The 19,408-nt window shown below is 44.8% G+C and overlaps 1 protein-coding gene across 1 annotated transcript in view; it reads right to left on the minus strand.

Annotated features, from left to right (window-relative positions):
• COL8A2 (collagen type VIII alpha 2 chain) overlaps positions 1–18,489 on the minus strand; it is a 34,492-nt gene extending 16,003 nt beyond the window's left edge. The window contains exons 1-2 of the mRNA XM_051987683.1: positions 17,834–18,489; positions 3,688–3,734 (exon numbers count right to left, since the gene is read on the minus strand). The gene's annotated coding sequence lies outside the window, so the exon portion shown is untranslated. The remainder of the gene's footprint in view (positions 1–3,687; positions 3,735–17,833) is intronic.
• Positions 18,490–19,408: the final 919 nt, after the last annotated feature.

Raw genomic sequence — 19,408 nt, forward strand, 5'->3', positions numbered from 1 at the left:
AGATAGTTTGAAGTTGTGACTCTCTGTGTGTGGCTGTCCCTGGAGGTTCTACACTTCTCCACTTCATCCTTACTCCTACAACTTGGCTTCTTATGAAATAATGAGGAGGCTTGACATAGAAATATGGTAAAACTTGGAGTCTTTGTCTCTTGGTCCAACTTCATTTCCCTCTCTCTCAGCTTTGGCTGCCTCCACATTAAGATGAGATTTTTAGAAGTGGTAGCCTGGAAAAAAATATTTACATCAAATATCTCTGAGAAGATATATGAAAGAAGTAACACAAATATGTAACCAAAACCCCGATAAATGATCAAAAATAAAAACAAAAGTTGCTCCCAAATTTTATAAATTTTAAACACCACGTAAAAGTTCAAATAACTAATAAGATGAGAGAAAGAAAGTCCAACTAACTCTAAGAGTTCACCTCATACCCAGCAAGTTGGCAAAGATATCAAAAGTCACTTGAATTAATCTAATGATTTTGGGAAGCAATTTGGAATTATACTAAAAAGTAACTAAGATGGCCATTCCTTTGATCTAGAGATGCTATTGTAAGTCATGTCTCCCTGAAGGTCAAACACAGAAAGATCCCATGTAATCAGAATATTTTTAGCAGCATATTTTTTCTTTGTAGTACCAAAGAACTACAGAGTAGATGCCGATCTATAGAGAAATGGCTAAAAAATGTTTTAGTACATAAACCTAATGGAATTTTACTGAGCTATAAGAAACAATGAATATGATACATGGAAAACATATAAACTGATGCCAAGGGAAGTAGCTAAAGCAATAAATATATGAATAGATTACAACAAAACAATCAAAACAATGCTGTGAAATTATAAGGACCAAGTATGTCCTCAAAGAAAGAGAAATGAAAATGTTCCTTCCTTTGCTAGATGGGGGATTATGGATGTGGAACAATATCAGACTTTATTGCTCTTTTGTTGGTTTGCTTTTATGAACTGTTTTCCCTCCTCTTTTTCCTTCTTTGTTGAAGGTTCAATTAGAAGGAATGGTAGGAGGATATATTTCCAAATGAATATGACACAAAAAATTTAAAATACAAATTAATTTTAAAAATAAGAGTGCTATCTCAGTTTTAAGGTCCCTTTTAGTTTTGAAGTTAGACAGAGTATTGGGAGCATTTAGGTGGTCCAGTGGTTAGAGCACTAATCATGAAGTCAGGAGAACTTGAGGTCAAATTCAGTCTTAGGCACTATCTGTGTGATCTTGGGTAAATCACTTAAACTTTATGGCCTCAAAAAAAAAAAAATGAATTTAGACCAACCTACTGTAAAACCAAGAGCCAAATGCCACTTTTAGCACATATTATTAGTTGCATTGCCCTAGCCAAGACACTTACTTAAAACCCTTATGTGATTCAAACATCTTCCTAGTCTTTTTCCTAAATCATGTTCTTTAATAAAGAAATGATCCTTTCTATTGATATAGAGCTTTAGGATTCAAAAAGTATTTTTCATCCATCATTTCATTTGAGCCTTGTGAACTAGGTGCTATCATTATTCCCATTTCACAAAGGAGGCAGTGAAGAAGTTAAACATTTTTTTGATAGAGCACCGTAGCTAGCCACTATCTGGCCTGGGATTTGAATTTAGATCTTCCTGACCTCAAACCCAGCATTCTAGCTATTATCATCCCAATGTTACAAACCACAGAGTTTAGGATTAGCTAGTATTAAAAATATGTGAATTCATCAAAGTCTTATTTAAAAAGTGCTATTTCTTTCCTAAGCCCTTGCCTACCTAACCTAGCTCCAGGCTGAGGTCAGGAAAATACTTTGTAAGCTATAAAACCCAGTACAAATATAAGGGATTATTGTTATTATTACTGTTATTCATTCCAGGAAAGTCTAGCCCAGAGGCAAAAAGGATATGGGAGGTAAATACCTATGGTCCCTCCCAACCAAAGTATTTCATCATTTCTATTTTCAAGACATTGTTCAAATGCCACCTCTTCCTCCTCCTAAAGGTCCTCCCATAATATTGAGATCCATACTAATCATTCTATTCTTGAATTCCTGGAACATTGATCATAAATATCGAGACCCCTCAGGAGTCCCTAATTGTTTCATAAGTCTTATTTGCCCTACAAAAGCCGAAATGAGGGTCTCTACCTGTTCTCTAGGTTGATGGCATATCCTAGACTACCTTAGCCATGGGTGGAGAGTTAAGATAAGTGGGATTTCATGCCTCTTTTCAGCTGAGCCTTGAGAAATGGTGTGAGGCCTCTGGCTGAACCAAATCTGGAAGCTTACTCCATCCCACATATAGTTAAGAATGGGGCTCCTTTAGGGCCCTTGTTCAAAGGATATGTAAATTTTTAAAAAGGATATGTAAATTGCTTTTCTGCAATCTGCCCCTTAGAGAAGGATGCTCCTACTACCAACTCTGGAGAGACTTCAAATAGATTCTTTCTTTCTAGCTCTTCCTTATCTCCAGCTCCATCTCTCCACTCCATGACACATTTCCCCCCACCCCAAAGTTTTTAGGCTCCCCCCTCCCTCCGAGACCTAATAGTTCCCAGACTTCCAATCTACAGTAGAATTTTAGAAGCAATGTATCTGGATAAGCAAGGAACAACGAAGAGGAATTCTTGGGCAACTATGTATCTGGACAGACTCCTAACAGCAGGCGGTACATAGATGCTGTCAGGGCCTTTGAGAAGCATCCAACCTTGCAAGGAACAAGAGAAAGGAGGAAAATCTGTAGATTTTTCTTTCCCCTCAGCTCTCAGTCTTTGGACTAGGCTCTCCAAGAGCATTTATATTTATTCATGACTTTGGACGAGCACCATTTCAGGAGAAAAAAAAGGGGGGGGAACTAAGAAGAAACAGCCAAGCAGGAGCTGGGAGAGAGAGAAGTAGCCTCGTAGGTTCAGGATGCAGGTCTGGGGTCGGCAGAAGATGCAGAAGGGGAGAACTTGAACTGAGTTAGCCGGAAGGGGGCAGTCTAGGGCCAGAGGTGGGGAGAAACCACCTGCCAAATGCTCCTTTGGGAGGGAGCGCCCAAGCCTTTCTGTCCCCCGGAGGCAGGAGCTTCTGCGCAGGCTGCTTAGGGTTCTAGTTTTCAAGATTGGGGATCAGTCTCCGAGGTGGATCAGTAGCTTGGGGGAGCGGCCTTTTGCACTTACATCTCCTTCTCTCTTCCCTTCTTCCCCCAAAAAAACCAAACCCCAAACAAAAGCAACCCCGAAACCGAGAAAGGCTTTGCGGGATCCCGAGCCTTGGAAGACGGATTCTAGCGCCTCTCCGCAGCCGGCTTGGGCTCCCAGGCCCCGGGCTCGGGGAACCTAGAAGGAAGCCAGCCCCAGGAAGAGCCGAGCCGAGCCGAGCCGAGCCGAGCCGAGGGGACCCACTGCCAAGGGGGCGGTTGGGAAATAGTTTACAAATGAGAAAAAGCTGCTTCCGAGCTGGGTTTCCATTCAAACCGCCGTCAACAGTGAGAGGGCGGGGGCGCCGCGGAGCGCCGAGCCAGCGCCTGCGTCCTGCGGCTCGCCAGCCAGTCCGCCAGCCGAGCGCAGAGCGGTCACCGGGAAACCAAGCACGCGGCGCAGTTTTCCTTGCTGCGGGAGGGAGTGTGGTCCGACTGCGGGGAGTACAGGCCTCGGGTACCGGATAGAGGGGCGTGACCATGGAGAAGCGAGCCAAGGCTAGCTCGTACCTACCTTTGAAATTGGGGCACTTTTCGCAGAGATGTCACCGCTCCTGGGCCCTGAGAACAGAAGGCAGAAAGGGGAATGAGGACAGAGGGATGGGGGGCTTCTGCCTTCCAGTTCCAACACCCCAAGGCAGAGCAAAAACTTCCCCCTGTCCCCAGAAGCTTCTTTCCTCCATCATCCCAACTACTGGGGTTCAGAAGTAGGAATAGCCTGGAGATTCTGGGAATCTCTAGAAACTTAAACTGGGGAGATATCTCTGCTTCCTTACCAGCAGTTTTAAAGTTACTTCAGAAATCTATGACTTTTCTCTCCAGAAGGAAAGTCTTTTCCTCCCACTCGAACCCTTCCAAAAATCCAGATCGAATCCAAGATTTTGGAGGGGGTGGGTGGGTAGTCTTCCCCTGCAGGGAGTCTCAGCCAGGACTTTGCCACTCTCTCCCCAACCCTCCATCTGTTCACATGGAAACTCTGACGGTTCCACTCCCCTAGTCACTGGCTGCCAGAAGCCCTCAACAGCCTGGGCCCACAGCTCTGTGGGTTTGTTCCGGAACGGTGAGGTTGCTCCCCACCCGTCCCCAGAAACTTTCTTCTACTCCACCTTCCACCCTTCCCTTCCTCTCCCCTCCCTGAAAACTATGGAGCAGCCAATACCCCCCCCCCCACACACACACCCCATCACCACCATCACCCCACGCTGTCTGTTCCCTAAGCCTGGAATGCCCTTCCCACTCCTTTCAATTCAAATCCACATACATTTATTAAGCAGCTACCAAGTCACTAAAAAGACTCAAAAGAAAAAGTTCTCTGCCCTTACAGGTTTATTCTACTGGACTATTGACATTTAGCCCATTCTCTAAAAAGCCGATTCAGATGCCACTTCTTCTAGGAAGTCTTTGCCTGCTTGGACTGCACCCAAAAATTTGCTTTGAAACTAAATCCCCTATCAGGCAATACTCTATGTCAAAGATACCTGTATTTCCCCTACTGGACTGTCAACTCCATGAGGGCAGGGATGATAGTTTACCTAAACTTTGTCTCTCTCTTAGTACTAAGAACAGACACAGTGCCATTCACATTGTAATAATTTAGTGAGGAGGAGGAGAGGAGGAGGAGGAGGAGGAGGAGGAGGAGGAGGAGGAGGAGGAGGAGGAGGAGGAGGAGAAAGAGATGAAGAAGGAGAAGGACAATAATTAACATCGAGAGGCAAAATGGAAGAGTGGATAAGATCCCAGAATCAGAATCTTCAGTGACCCAAGGCAGATACACAACTGCTTCAGAAAAGAGATTTTTCCCACTGGGTATTCCCAGCACTGATGAGATTGTACATTTGATTAAAAATAAAAAATGAAAACAGCATCTGAAATTTAAATAGCCAAAGTTTTCAAAGTGCTTCTCTCATTTGAACTTCACTGCATCCCTATAAAATAGATATCAGCCTTCTATAAATGAATAAACTGAGGCCCAGAAAGATTAAAGTGGCTTGTCTAAGAGGATCTGAATCGAGGTCTTTCTGATTCTAAATCCATTACTCTATCCAGTGCTTGTTAGTGCTTGTTGACTGAAATTGAATTGACTTCACTCCAACCATCTCTTATCCCTTACCAACCTTCCCAGTTTCCTTTAGCCCCAACACTATAGACTGCTGCCAAATATATTTGCTAGAGCAATAATAGGGCTAAGTTTAAGGATTGAGAAGTGGGAGGAAAGAGAAAGGAGGGGAGAGAGAGTATAGTCCATAAAATTCTGTCTCAGAAAATTCATTGAAAATTCTGGTTCTACAAAGAATGCTCCCTCTCTCAGCTTAGATCCTAAGCAAGAGACTCATCTTAGGGCCCTAACTCCAGGTGGGCATTAGTGCAGGTTTTTTGTCCCTTTGGGGCATGAAGAAAATATGGGCAACCTGAAAATATTAAGGACAGTGGTTCTCAGAGACCTGAGGTCTTCCTGGGGCCTCATTGATCTGGTATCATTTTCTATTATGGGAACTAGGAAGATGACCACCCAACATGCTGAGGAAAGAATCAGGTCTACCCTTTCCTCTTTGTCCCAATGCTTCTCTAACCCGGATCATTCCAAATTTTCAGATTAAATACCTCTCCAGTGAAAGCCACAGAGACAGGGACCCCAGGAAACCCTCATCCAGAGCCTGGGGTTGGGGAGTCCTGGGGCAACAATTTAGAGGAGTACCAGCAGTTGAGCAGTCCTTAACAACTCTCACAGATGGGCTTCCCCATGTGTGAAATGTGATAGTGCTGGTGGGAAAGGAAAGTAGCACTTAATTCAGTGGGCAGCTAGGTGATACAATGGGTCTGGAGTCAGGAGGACTCTTCTTCCTGTGTTCAAATCTAGCCCCAGATACTTACTAGCTGTGTGTCCTTGGGAAGGTCACTTAATTCTGTTTGCCTCTGTTTTCTCATTTGTAAAATGAACTGATGAAGGAAATGGCAAACCATTCCATTATCTTTGCCGGAAAAACCTCAAATGGGTCAAGAAGAGTCAGACACAACTAAAAACAACAGATCAAATGGGATAATTTGTAAAAATACTTCATGAGTCTTAAATTACCATGTAAATGCTATTATTACTCCAGGCAGCTAAGTGGTACTATGGGGAATGTTTGATTTGGAGTTAGGAAGCCTTGAATTTGAATCCTACATACAAGCTATTTATTGTTGTTGTTGTCTCTGTACCTGGCTGGGTTGTGTTGCCTGGATCTGCTTACATGTATTTTGCCTGTGTCTCAGGGTTTGTGAATATCTTTGGGCAGAAGTCAGGTGAATTCAAGTCCATTTTGGATGTACCCTGGTGTGGAAGCCCGAATAAAACACTTAACTTCTTAGGATCCCAGGGCCTCTCTAAGACTACATGTGGCAAAGAAAAGGCTGACCTGAATTGAGAGAGTCTGGGAGCGAGCTCCCAGATGAAATCACAGATTTGGCAAAATTGTCATAACTGTCAGTGTGAATATGTCGGGCAGTATCTGTGTGTGTGTTGGTCTGACATTCTTTCTGACTGAATGTTCGCAGTATGTGGCTCCCTTTTGGGCAGTGGAAAGAAGTTTCAGGGACTGTGATGGGATGGGGGCCTTTCCCCTCTAGTCCCATAAGCATATATACTGGCTTCCTGCCAGTTGATCAGTCATTCAGTTAACATAGGAGATGGAGGTGAGTGACCTCTTGAAGGACCTAGCTCACCCTGGTCCGGATAGAATGGGAGTGGACTGCAGCAGAAATGAGAAGTATCAAGAGCTCTGGTCTCCTTCCCATCCCTGAGGCCCTATTCCAGAGCTCAGTTGTTGCTTCAGTCCCAAGACCACAAGCATTTCCTGCACTAGCATTTCCTGATCTGGGCTACAAGAGTCCCAGTGGGACTCCCATTTCCACTCTAGGAGGCCCAGAGCACTGATTGAGATACCTCACTAGCACCCTCCCTCATGCTATACAGGCAACAGGCATCTCCTTAGCACTCCAGGCTGGCCACAATGGAGGGTATTGTTCTCAGCCTGACTCCTTTAACCTGGGTTGGGGGAGGGACGAGGGCGAGGAGCAGGAGAAGTTTCTTTTTTCCTTCATCCCTAGTCCACCCCTGGATCAGGAGGGAACCACACCCATTGCCCCCTAGTCATAGAATAAGTCCCAAATGAACAAAAGTCTTCTTGTGGTAGGATTCTCCCTGATCCTTACAGCACTCCCGGGTTTTTCCTCCTCAGCCCTCCCTCTGAACAATCTATCAAAGTGTTTGAGGAAATGAGGATGAATAACTATCAGATAGCCTACAAAGTGGAGTGGTGAGGGCATTGGCTTAAGGTCAGGAAAGATCCTGCCTTAGACACTAATCTGTAACTCTTGGTAAGCCAGAATATTTGGGACCTTAAATTGGAAGTGTTCTCAGAGGCCATTATAGAGGAGGAAACTGAAGTTCAAAGAAGTCACTAGCCTAAGATCACACAGAAAATAGTAATAGAGCCTGAACTTGAATCCAGATCTTCAGTGAACCAACAAGTACCTACTGCATATAGGCTATTGTACTCATTAGCTGAAAGAGACCCAAACTTGAGATTCAATGTGGTCCCTGACTTCAATGAGGTTACATTTAGAAGTTTCCCTTCTTTCTAGTTGACAACGTCTCCCAAACTCATTTTCCCCTCCTCAAACTCCCTTTTCCAGGATCATTTCTTCTCATAAGTAAAGAAATAGCTCCCTCCCCTAACTTCCCTGATAGAACAGTCTCTCCATCTTTAATACATGAATTTAGGAGGATGATAAAGGAAGGAAAGGAATTGATACTGAGATCTCACTTCCCATTCTGATCTCAGGGCTCCAGCCTTACCACTATTCTATCTCCCCTTCTCAACTCCCTTCCCCCTCTCTACCCCCAACTCAAGCTCAGGAGGCCACTTGGGGACATTCCCACTGCATTCCCGCAGTAAGTCGCCTGGATTTGCTGTGCTCCAGGAAATATGAAAAGAATGTTTTACATGAGCCCAAGTCTCCTGAACTGGCCTTGCTCCAAGTGCCCACGCGAGGCTGTTTAGCCTGGGGCCTCCCTTCCACTCAAGCCAATGCAAATCAATGACTTGGTGAGGAAACCCTCCTCATAGCGAGGGCCAGCTTCACCTGTTCAGACACCTTAGGGGGAGGGCTAGAGGCTGGATGGCTTGCAGAAAGGAGAAGCCGCTACAATGGCAGGGAAGGCAGGAGGAAACAGGGGAGGGAAGGAGAGGGAAGCTGGAAAATCTTCCCTGAAAGTTTTTTTTTTACATGGAAGGGACCTCCATGTCCTTATTAGGGTAGAATCCCCTTGCAACAGAAACTGAGCAGGTTTCCATACACTCCTCCCCAGAGGGACAAAGGCCCTAATCAGAAAGAGGTCAATGAATGACCTCATTCAGACCAGAACAGGGGCTGTCTATTCTGTTCTGGGAGTTCCAGAAATGACTATTTCATGTCAACTTGTTGCCTTAAAGGAGTGAAATATTGATTTTCTTCCCCGTATATGCTTCTCTCCCAGAGACCCAGGACTATCCTTTAACTTCATATGGGAGGACAAAAATGCTTCAAACACATACACACACACACACACACACACACACACACATGCCAATCTCAAGTGCCTGGAACCAGAAATTCTGAGCCTAGAACCTATAATCTATAATCACCAATAGGAGTCCATGTGAACTAACCTGAAAAAGTCATCTCTCCCATCTCCTTGGCCCTAGACTAAACACACTTCCTTCACCATCCCTCCCTGCCCTATCTGCTTTATTTGAATAGAGTGTTGGATATGGGTCAAAAAGATCTGAGTTCAAATCTTGTCTCTAGTATTTACTATCTAGATGACCATGGACAAGTTATTTAACTCGATTAACCTCAGTTTTCTCATCTGTTAAATTCATATAATAATAAAACCTGATTCACAGAATTGTTGTGAGAATAAAATGAAATATTATATGTAAATCACTTTTCAAATCTAAAACCATCATCACAATTATAATAGTTATTATTACAACATTCCCAGACCCACTAAGACCTCCTTCTATTTTTGCTGTCACATCCTCTTTCCACTCCCAAGAAAAAGAACCCCTAGCCTCCTGGCTTTGGCCCTTTTCCTAAAGCCCTGTCCTTGAAGCTCACCTAAGTCTCAGAGCTCCCTCAGAGCTAAGGTATTTGAGACCTCAGTCCCTCCTTCCTCCTAGAATCCCATAATCTTAAAAGATGTAAAAGGGATTCTTGGCCAGATGTAAGTTGAACTAGATAGCCTGTGAGGTTTCTTCTAGCTCTGAAATTTTTGTTATTCTGGAAAGGAACTTAATTGAACCTAATTCAGCTCTTACCTGAGGCTGAATCTCTTCAATAACGTACAGGACAAATGGTGCTGCAGACTCTTACTGTAGACCTGCAGCGCTGGGAAACTCATCGCTCTTCCAAAGCAACTCATTGCATATTAGCAGGAATTCTTAGAAAATTTCCTTTACCTTGAGCTAAAACATGCCACTCTGGCACAATCCTCATTGGTAGCTCTGGGTGGGCTAGACATAGCTACTCCTTCCACGTGAGAACCAGTTAGATACTTGGAGACAGTTGTGATGTTCCCTCATGTCTCCCTATCTTCCATTTGGATATGTATCTCTGAGATTTAATCACTAGAAGAAACACAGGAATCTTAGATTTAGAGCTGAAAGGACCATTTTGTTCAAACTCTGATTTTACCAATGAGGAAACTGAAGTCCAGAGAGATTAAGTCAATTTCTCACAGAGAGTAAATGGCAGAAGTGGGATTCGAATCCAGATCCTTTGACTCCAAATCAGTGATTCATTGGACTATGTTCCTCTCATGGAGAAGGGGATGAGACCAGGAAGTAGTAGGGGGTATGAATGGGAGACATGAAGAACAACTGAAAAGTGGGAAGATGGCAAGAACTTAATTCTGTTTACCTCATTCAAGTCTTTGGGTCATTCCTTCCCCTCTTTGAGTGTTTTCTCAGAAATAATTTCCACTTTTCAGCATTATTGAATTGGGTGACCTCTAGGGATGCTCCTAACTCAGCTCTGAATTGGCAATCCTATGGTCTGGTCCTCTTCTTTCTCCTTTCCACCATCTCTTCTTCCTCATCATCATAGCTCCCTTGTCTCCTTTCCCTGCTTAAATTTCCTTTCCCTTCTAGTGATAGGCCCCCAACAAATGACCTCATCAGGTGAACCAGCTACTGGTTAGGACAAGAAGCTGGGGACTTGAGATCAGAAACCAGGGGAGTGGTGGTGGGGATGATATGTGTGTGAGGGCATATAGATACATATATGTAACACCCAAAAATATATTATATATCTTCATACACATATATATACACACACATACATACATGTGCATAAACATACACAAATATATACATATAGGCGTGTATACATACATACATGCATACCCAAAAATCATCTGCAGAACGAGAGATGAGATAATCTTAAAGGATTTGGGAGAAGAGGAGAAGAGGTGGGAAGGAAGGAAGCAGGGAAGAGGCATTGGAAATAAAGAACTAGATGCTAATTGGATACTTAACTGTCATAGAATCATACATTTAAATCTGGAAGGGCTTAGTGGCTAATTGAGTTGAAATCTCTCATTTTACAGATGAGGAAACTTAAGACACAAAGGATTAAGTCCAGGGTCACAGAGTTGACATGTAGGTGGGGATGGGTACCATGAGTCATTATCTCAAGGCTATGAGTACTTCCTCCGTCCAACACAATTCATTCCATCCTCCTCGGTCCTAGGGAATTTTGGACCATCTATACAAATTCACTACATAGGAGATGACCAATGTGCCCAAGGCTTTCTCTGGAACCTTTCCATATTCTGTGGATGCCCCTGTAGTACTCAGGCTCCTGACCTGACTCCATAGACCACCCACCTTCCTTCCATTATCACTGCATTATCATCCCCACAGAAGTAAGAGTTAGGCTATTCTCAAATCACAGTTAGCCCCCTCAGGAATAAGGTAGTTACTGTATCTACTGAGTTGTTACACTATGTTACCGTATACTCTATATTATTACTCTATATAGTCACTATCTATACTTTATAATCTATATTCTATATAGTCATGTTGTTACTTTATACCTAATTACTTTGACTACATTATTACATTGTATATAGTTATTACCTAACTATACCTTGTTGCTATATAGAAACATTGTTGTTTTTTTATACTAATAGCAGTCTATTGGGCTACAATATTATCCTACACTTCTCTTTTTCTTCCAAAATGCAATTTTATCAGTATAGAGGAATTTCCTGTGAGAAAATTTTCTTCACTATATGTAGTTGGGCAGCTAGGTGTCAGTGGATAAAAATCTGAGGCGGGAGTCAGGAAGTCCTGAGTTCAAATCCAGCCTCAGACACACACTAGCCCAATGACCCTTAGTAAGTCATTTAATCTTGTTAAGGCAAACCTTGTTTGCCTCAGTTTTCTCATCTGTAAAAGGAACCGCAGAAGGAAATGTCAAACAACTCTATTATCTTTGCCAAGAAAACCCCAAATAAGGCCACAAAGAATAGAACATGACTAAAATGGCTGAACAACAAAAGCACAACAAATTTAGTTGGACAACTGTTCTAATTTGTAGTCTTCAAGAACTGCCTAAGGTTATTAAAAGGTGAAATGATATTCTCAGGGTCACATAGATGCTAGATTTGAATTCAGGTCTGCCTAACAATCTTGGCCCCCCATCCACTATACCATGCTGTCTATTTTCATTCTATTCCATGAAGGAGTTAAATTATCTTTTGGAGAAAAGGAAAGAATCGGAGTCCAAATTCGTAAAGAACTCTGATAAGGAAACTCCCTCCACAAAATATCTACAATGCAACCTGGAGAATTGCCAGTGGGCCATAAGAGGTCAAGTTACTTGCTCTGAGTCACAAAGTCCATACATATCAAAGTCCATACATATCAAAATCCATACATATCAACCCAGAAATAAATCAGTCTCTGCCTCAGGTAACTGATATAATACATGGTTACTACCAGAACACATTATTATCTCTTACATCATTACAACCAGGGTACATTATTCCTCTACCAATTTTGGATTCCGTCATTATTAATTATATACATTGGAGTCTGGTCAGATAAATGAGAAGTTCTAGATATATAGTCCTAGGTGTCTCATAGCTATTCCTTCTTCCTACTTATAAAGCCAGTATAGGAGTTCAGGCTCTTATATGAAATGGCCTCCTACTTGGTCTCTCTGCCTCCAGCCTCTCTCCTTTCTAATCCATTCTCTAAACAGTGAATGAATAAATGAGTGAATAAGTGAACACAGATGCCAAAGTAAACTTCCTAATTACTATATGTTATTCTCCCACTCAGAAACATTTAATGACTTCCCATTGTCAACAGGATAAAACAGACACACTCATGATCCTAGCATTCAAAACCCTTCACAATATGGCACCAATCTACTTCTTGCATTTTATTTCATAATACCCCCTTCTTGCCTGGTCTTGAATACCTTACACTAGGACCAAACTGCAGTAACAGCTGTTTGCAGATCAAATCCAATGTTCTACTTTTTTGATGCTTTTGCACATGCTAGATTCTAAAACTTGCAAAATGCTAAGTCCTATTTACCTGCTAATATTTCCTTCTTTTATGGAACAACATGCCTTCTGCATAGAGCCTTCCCAGATTACCCAGCTAGAAGTTATCTCTTCTTTAGAGTTGAAAGGGACTTCAGCATCCATACAATTCAACATGCAATTCAATCTATAATATCCATAAGAAAGGATCTGCCAGCTTCCACCTAAACAGCTCTAGGAATGGGAAGCTTACGATTTCCAGACACAGCATAATTCACTTTGTGAGTCCTCTGATTCCTATAGCAAGCCTCTCCCGCTCTCCGAACCTTTGTGATTCTGACTTTCATTAAGTCATTTTTGTCTATATTGTATTCCCTTGCCTATATTATAAGCACTTTAAAGACAGAAACTGGACATATATGAGACTTTGTTTTTACTTTTTATAACTCCATTAGGAGTTATATTCAGTTCATCCATTAGGATGCTTTGCTCTAGAAAAGAATAGGCCATCATGGTCTATTGCATCATCCAGGTTCTTATGGGGGAAAGCACTATCCCTCATTGCCACCCCATCTCACTCCTACCCCAATAAGGGACAAAATCTAGAGGGTGCTGAGTAAAGAAGACAGTGGGTGGTAGTAGAGAATTTTCAAACTTTTGAGGACAGAGGAGCCCAGAAGAAAACCAGGAAGTATTACCTATTCCAAAGGGCTGGCGCATACACTCTCTCTCTCCTCCCTTCCTTTCCCTCCCCACCCCTACCCCTTTCTCTCTCTCTGTCTCTGTCTGTCTGTCTGTCTCTCTTTCTCTCTTTCTCTGTCTCTGTCTGTCTCTCTGTGTATGTATCTCTCTCTCTGTTTTTCTCCCTCTCTCTCTCTTTTTTTCTCTATGTGTGTGTGTGTGTGTGTGTGTGTGTGTCTCTGTCTCTGTCTCTCTCTCTGTCTCTCTCTCTCTCTCTCTCTCTCTCTCTCACACACACACACACACACACACACACACACACACACACATACACACATACAATTTCTTTCTGTCCTTCTATATCTCTGTCTCCTATCCCCCTTTCCCATTGCCTCTCTATCCCTTCTTCTGATCTGAGCCTCTATCCTTGACCCCATTTATCTCTCTTCTTGTCTCTTCCAGTTTCTCTGAATTTCTATCCCTCTGTTTCTTTCTGTCTTCGATATAAAAAGTATTTGTTAAGTACTTAACTATATATAAATGACTATAGTTCCCACATCTTTCCCTTTGTCTCTATCCCTCTTGTTCTATTCCTCTGCTTCCTATCCCTAGATCCCATTTTCTATCTGGCTCTCTTCCTGTCTCCTGTATCCCTGTGTCTCAGTTCCATTCTCATTTCCTGAAACTCTCTCTTTATGTCTCTATAATCCTTCTCCTCGTTCAAGTTCTCTATCTCTTCTGCCCGTCTATCTACCTCCCTTTCCTTCTATTTCCATTATACCATCCCTAACTCTCTATTTTATTCTTTTTGAGAGACAGAAGAAAGAGAAGAGAAGGGGGGAGGAGGAGGAGGAAGGAAATGAAGAGTGAAAGAAGAAGAAGAAGAAGAAGAAGAAGAAGAAGAAGAAGAAGAAGAAGAAGAAGAAGAAGAAGAAGAAGAAGAAGAAGGTGATCAATGGTCAATATATAAATAGTGGTCATCTTTCAAGTCAATGTCTTACTATAGCAATGTCCAGCAAATACTGAAAATTTGTAAAAATTCATGTCAATTTATACTGAGACATTAGTTATGTTTTTCTTTCTCTCTTTCCCTCTACCTTTTGACCCTTGGTCTCTCTTATTTTATTCATGTCTTCTCTCCATCCCTCTTCTGACTGTTGGTTACTTTGACCTTCTAGAAGTGAGATGTGGCATGAGGACTGATGATCAAGACAAACCCCAGGAAATTCACACATGGCTAAAACATTCAGGGCTTCTCTTTTTTAAAATGTGTAAATCCCGTAGAAAAAGTAAATGCCTAAGTGTGCTCTCACATGAGCACATGCACATTCATACTGACAGGGAATCATTAGGTGTACATACACACACATACACGTAGAACAATTTCCATCACACATGTGTGTACCCACCCAGACACATTCTCTCATGCCTATTCACTCAAAAACAAACCAATATGCATGTTCACTTGCATTGCCCTCACATACTTGATTCACACAAACATAGCACATGGCTACTGCTAGCTCCCTAAAACTTGCATCTCTTATTATCACTGTGCTGACTCTTTCATCTCCAGAATTACTCCTTATCCTTACATACCTAATCTGTAAGACAGTAAACCCTACCATAGGAAGCATAGAAAGGACCTCCAACATCAGGGATAATCTATATACAATGCCCTCCTCCCTGCCCTTCTCTCCCAACCCATTCTGATGATCAGAGCTGGGAGCAGATTGAATCTCCCAAGAGTGATGGAACTTTTGCTCAGGGGAGGCTTAGGACCCTCTCCTCTGGGCATGTGTCCCAGCTAGCTGAAGAAGCAACTCTGAACTCATTTTGGGAGTTGACTGTCAATAAGGACTGCCAGAGAAAAGCTGGGAGGAGGCCTCAAGCCTTTGCCTCACTGGATCTAGCTCCCAAGACAGGAGGAAGGCAGGGAGGACTGGAGGATTGGCAGTAATTAGACCTCAAGCTGACAAACCAATTTAGGGATCTTTCCCCTCCCCCTTCCTCACAGACACATTCATTTCATTTTTTCCCCCTTCCCTCTCCTCTGGGCCAAAGAGAGGAAACACTCATTTTCACTGCTGTGGATGGACTGAAATAGGAGACGAGGAGCTCAGTGTGTGTGTGTGTGTGTCTGGGTGTTAGGATCTGTGTGTGTCTGCACGTGTGAGTGTCTCTGCTGTACCCAGAAGTGTGTGTGAGTTCCTGGATGGTCATTGTCAATATGTCTGTGGGAGATTTTGGGTGGATGTTTGAGCCTGTTTTTCTTTCCCTATGGGGTTCCATCTCCAAACCAAATCCCCTGCCTTAGCATTGCTCTTCATACCAGACTCTCTGAAGTTACCCCAGTTAAGTTTCTGCTTTCTTCAAGATATAGACCCCAGCTCCTTTCTGAGAGCTCCTGCCCATCCTTCCCTTTGCCAAGCCCCCTGGAAGAATTTAGAGAAAAGAATTCTCCTTACACACTCATATTCACACACACACACACACACACACACAGCCTCTTCCATATGGTCCAACCTGGTACAGGAAACAGGATCTCTGGGAGACCCTTCCTCTTTTTCCTCTGAATATTTGATTGGTTTGGATTCAGTTCAGTTTGGCATCGAGGAGTTGGACAAAATGACCTCAGAGGGATCTACGCTTTCCCCCGTCTCCCCAGACTCATTCATCATGACAGACCTGAAACAAGCCTATAGATTCTGGGGCTCCCTGCAAGTCTAGCTAATGCTAAACCAGGTGGTCCCCTAGCCTAGCTTTTGAGCTCCACAGAACTTTTGGCCTTCCATCCTGTCTATTCTGAGTCTCCACCTTCCTCCTGTCTTCAGCCTGGGTCTCACCCCAAGACTGGAGAGGAAGGGGAGGCAGCCCAACATTCCATAGAGCCCACAGTCACCCAGCTGTGGTGGGTTGAAACCAGGAAAACAGCTGGAGAGCCCCAGACTGAAAGGGGGGGGCACAGAACAACAGAGAGACAGATGAAGAGAGCTAGAGATGAATAGCAAGATAGAAAGAAACAGGGAGAGAAATAGTGGAAAGCAGCACCAACCAAGAAAGACTGAGGCTAAGACCCATACAAGAAAATGAGAAGATGTCCCTGCCTATGCCTGGGGCAAAAGTTTGAAGAGAGAGTACCCTGTGTCCTAGCTGCCCTACCAGTTCTCTTCATTCTCTGGGTCCCACGCTGAGGTAATTTCATGTAAACTACCACTCTCAGGGCCTCTGGAAACAGGCAGATCAGAAGAGTCCTGGTCGCCTTTGTGATTCCCAGAGGCAGATGCTTACCCCCTTCCTCTGATCCCTGACATCTACTCTTGCTCTTCCAGCTGGGATGGGAGAAGACGAAGCCCCTTTTCTCATGTTCACCACTGATTTGACACTAAGTGATGAAGGCTATATTTGGGAGGGAGCATCCCCATTCACCTGTTTACTTCTGCTCCACACATCCAGCATCCTGATCTCAAACTCTTATCCAGACCTCCTGTTTCTGGCCCCCAATTCTTAAGACACCTAACTCTCAGGTTCCCTACTCATAGTTCCTCACTCCCCATCCCCCTTTTGTGACCCCTTCCAGTGCCTGTCCCAGCAAGCCCTTCCCTAGCTCCATTTCCTGACCTCACAGGTCTTTCTGTCCCCAAGCCTGGATCCCCCCTTTCCCTGGCCCCGCTTCTCATGCCCTTGGCCCCAGGCCCAAATCCCCTTCTCCTTGGCCCCCACTCCTCGTGCCCCTCGCCCCGTTCCCCAGCTCTCTGTCCCCAGACCTAGCTCCCCCTTACGCTCTGGCCCCGCTCCAGGCGCCCCTCTCTTTGCCTCCCTCTTTGCAACAGTTTCCAGCCACTCACTCTCCGAAGCTCCGCGCCGTCGGCTAGGCTCGGTGTCAGCCGGGAAAATGTGCTGAAGGCGGGGAGGGCGGGAGGACCAGCGCTGCGGGGCGCTCGGGATGACGTGGGGAGTCTCCGGAGCCTCGCGACTCCCCACCCCAAACATTTACACATTGTCCACCCCAACCTTCCCCGGACCCAGCCTATACTGATTGGGTTCCTTATTCAGGCAAAAACACTTGTGGTCCGGAAGCAAAGACCACCCCCCCAACTCTCTTTCTCCTCCCTCCCCCTCCTCCTCATTGCAATGACCAGGGACCCAGACATCCAGGTTGCTTGGCACTCACTTGGAAAGGGACGACCCTAAAGCGAAGGACCCGTGCATGACCCATCGGAAAATCCATCCTTGGGCCAGGGACCCTGGCGTCCGAGCTGCCTGGTGCTCAGTTGGAACGGAACAGATGCTCAGCGCCCCTGTCAGGCGTGGCAACCTCCTCGTGCCCGGCTTGGACCATGCCTTCTGACCCTCCAAGCCACGCCCTTCCAGCCCTAGGGCAGCCCGGGTGGGTACTTACCTGGGCTGTTTCTCTGTGTCCGTTTGTCCGTCGGGCCGGGCCCGGGGCTCCTCACGCTCCCATGGGGCCTCTCGGGGCCCCAGCGGAGCCCGGCCCGAGGCCCGCAGCAGCCTTGCCTCCCTCCCTTCCAATCTCTGTGCCTCAGCCTCTTAGGCAGACTCTGGCTCGGACTACTGAATGTCCGACAGAGCCGAGCCGAGCCGAACCCACGGGAACTGAGCCGGGCAGGCCGGGCAGGCGGGCGAGCACCACGGGTCCCGGGGAGCAAAGAGGAGCCGAGCGGACCCGAGCCAGGGCCTGGCAGGGCAGGGCAGGGCCGAGCTGGGCAGGGCAGGGCAGGGCAGGGCAAGGTCGGGCAGAGCAGGGCAGTGCGGGCAGCTCCCAAGCCCGAGAGGAGCAGACGGCTCCTGCTGCGGGAGGTGAAGGCTAGACGGGACAGAAGGAGGGAGGGATAGAGGAAGGGAGGGGGAGAGGAGGAGGGAGGGAGCAAGAGCGCAAGATGGGGAGAGGGAGGGGAAGAGGGGCTGGAGCTTCGGGTGAGGGCCAGGAGAGGGGGCTGCGGCGGCAGCTGTCGACTTTTTTTTTTAATTTTCTAGATCTCTGAGTCGATCTCGCTATCGTTCCGTCTATCTGGTCTCTGACTACTGAGCCTTTACGTTGATTGACTTTATCTCTTGTATTCAGTGCCCAGGACTTGGGACTGGGGTTAATTCGGGTGGGGGGGAGGTGGGAGGAGGGGAGAGCGGGAAGATCCCACCAGGGAAGAATTGTTCTGTTCTTCCTTTGCCTGAGGCCAAAAGTTCCTTGTCACCTAAAGATACCTGGACCACATAGCTCCAGTCTTTCTTATCTCATCTTGAAGCCCACTTCAAGACAGGATCACTTTCATGAACCCAGTTAGTATTAAACCCCAAACCTCTTCTCCAAGAGTCAAGGATTTTCAAGACAAAAGATATTCCAGATTTTTTCTGCCTCACTTTGGCCACAGGAGGCTGCTCTCAGTCTACCCCACCCTTCAAACCAATCACCGGAGACTTACCTGAAAGGACCAAAAGACAATTTCACCTAGTCTAAGATCAAGCTCTCAGCCACAAGAAATAGTTCAGCAGGATACATTGGGAGTTTAAAAGCAGCTGAACCTCTGCTGTCCATTCTGAGTGCTCTTTTCCCTCCTTCTCTCCCCATTCAATCTTTCAACATTACCTCCTTACTCTTAACTAGGGGGCTCTTCTCTACTATCTGCTTCCACTTCCAAGATTATTTAATATTTTTCCATATACTTAGGTATCCTTGAAGTGCAAGGATTTGTAGAATTCACAAAAGGTTACAAGAACCAAATCTCTGAAATCCATTTCCTTTGATCCCTCTCTCTAATGAAGATACTGAGATCCCAGAGAACTGGATTTTCTTCTTATAAAAGTGGTATCTAGACTTGGTAGGTGATGAGTTATATCTATAAATCACTTATCACAATGCCTGACACATAGTAGGTGCTTTATAAATGCTTGCTTCTTTTTCCTTCCCTTTCATCCATCCACTTATTTAAACTCATAGGACACACTATGCAGTGTCAAA

This window comes from Antechinus flavipes, chromosome 3, assembly GCF_016432865.1.
Source record: "Antechinus flavipes isolate AdamAnt ecotype Samford, QLD, Australia chromosome 3, AdamAnt_v2, whole genome shotgun sequence".
NCBI classification, from domain to species: domain Eukaryota; kingdom Metazoa; phylum Chordata; class Mammalia; order Dasyuromorphia; family Dasyuridae; genus Antechinus; species Antechinus flavipes.